General features: G+C 46.2%; 1 pseudogene; it reads right to left on the reverse strand.

Moving 5' to 3' along the window:
• Window positions 1–404: 404 nt before the first annotated feature.
• Window positions 405–911, reverse strand: LOC143817968 (large ribosomal subunit protein uL11 pseudogene; annotated as a pseudogene).
• Between the last annotated feature and the right edge of the window lie 965 nt (window positions 912–1,876).

The raw sequence follows: 1,876 nt of genomic DNA on the forward strand, positions 1-1,876 counted from the left end.
CAGTTACCAGCTTTTACTATAGTTAGGGCTCATGGACAAGGCAGTGAAATCTCTCGTACACAAAAAACAGTCTGAGTTTCATCAGCGTTTTTGATCAGTGTTTGGTCTGTGTCAGGTTTTACTATCAGAGTTTGGTCAGAATTTCATCAGCTTGTGTCAAATGAAAAAAAAAATTGAAGGAGGTTTCTCAAGATTCTCTTTTCAAACACTCTGTGAAAAAAGAACTGTAGACGGATGCCATCCAATTTTTGTGGATACATAGACTTGCATTGTCGAGATTGATCCGACACTTGGAACAATGCTGGACAAGTCTCTGTGCTTTTCTGCGAACCACTTGGTCCCCACACATGGTCCATGGAAAATATTGGACATGTGAACATCCTCCATAGACTATCATATATATAGTTCACATCTTCAGATTAATTCACTGGGTACTCCCATGCACTGCTGTTAATATAATCAATGATATTGTGTGGGTGTCTGCCGACCACGTTGCAGCCCACGGACTGTGCCGTTCCCAGGATCTCCTAGATGGTTCCTGACAGCTCTCTGGTCAGGGATCGGGGCCTCATCTGACAGGCGATGTTGGTCACTTCATCCATGGAGATGTTGCCATTGTGTTTTATGTTCTTCTGCTTCTTCCTGTCACGGGGCGGCTCCTTGAGGGCCTTGATGATCAGAGCGGATGGCACAACCTCAATCTGAGCCTGCCTGTTCTGGAGGGTCAGTTTGATGGTGATCCTCAGCCCCTTCCAGTCACCGGTTGCCTTGGCAATGTCATCACCGACTTTCTTGGGTGACAAACTCAGAGGACTGATTTTAGAGGCCAGAGCAGAGGTGGCTCCAACCTCCCCACCGGTGCATCACAGGAACACGATTTTAATCTCAGTGGGGTCGACTTTAGGAGGCATGGTTGTGCCGTACTAAGGGGCTCCGCTTCACTCTGGCCAGTTTCGGTGTCAGATGAACCCGGATTCGGGGCGACCGATGAGAGTTGAACCTCTACCAGTCGGGAAGCGTAAGGAGAAACTCTCGTCCTTAATCCAGGTTCATCTGACACCGAAACCGGCCAGAGTGAAGCAATTATTGCTCTGACATTTTTTAAACTTCCATAAAGATATATTTTTTTATTTGTTGCATCCTGTCTTTACACTTTACTCTTAAAATGGTTGTCCATTACTTTGATAGTTGATCTTAAAGGGAACCAGTATGCTAAGCTATGCTGTTCGAACCATGGGCAGCATGAATCAGAGACTATCTCTGTTATTGCAGCCATGGTGGAGACTTTCAGAGAAAGCATACTTGGAAATGGTGGCCCCGTGTGTGTGCATATCGCGAGACTTGTCAGTTAAGGAGTATGTGATGGGGAGGAGCAGCCAAAAACTTGCCTTTTGGGATAGTCGTACTAGACACGTTGCCCCACTTTTTCAAAGAATGTTTTCTCTGAAATGCTGCAGTGTTTTAGAATGAAACATGCATGGCTGCAATAATGAGGCGATCTGTAAATCATGCTGGCTATGGTCCAGACTGCATGAATCAGCTGAAAGGTTCCCTTTAATGGGTCCATATTGGTGTAAGTGCTGCTGCTCCACACTCGGTACTGTGCCCCCCACCGGTCTCTTGTCATCAGTATGCAACCTGAAGACCCACCTCTTCTGACAAGCCTACAACCTGCAGTAACCACCTATTGACCAAACCACTGCACGACCAGCTCTACCCTCACCTACTGTATTCTCACCCATCCCTTGTAGATTGTGAGCCCTCGCGGGCAGGGTCCACTCTTTTCCTGTACCAGTTGTGACTTGGATTGTTTAAGATTATTGTACTTGTTTTTATTATGTATACCCCTCCTCACATGTAAAGCGCCATGGAATAA

This window comes from Ranitomeya variabilis, chromosome 3 (genome assembly GCF_051348905.1).
Source record: "Ranitomeya variabilis isolate aRanVar5 chromosome 3, aRanVar5.hap1, whole genome shotgun sequence".
NCBI lineage: Eukaryota > Metazoa > Chordata > Amphibia > Anura > Dendrobatidae > Ranitomeya > Ranitomeya variabilis.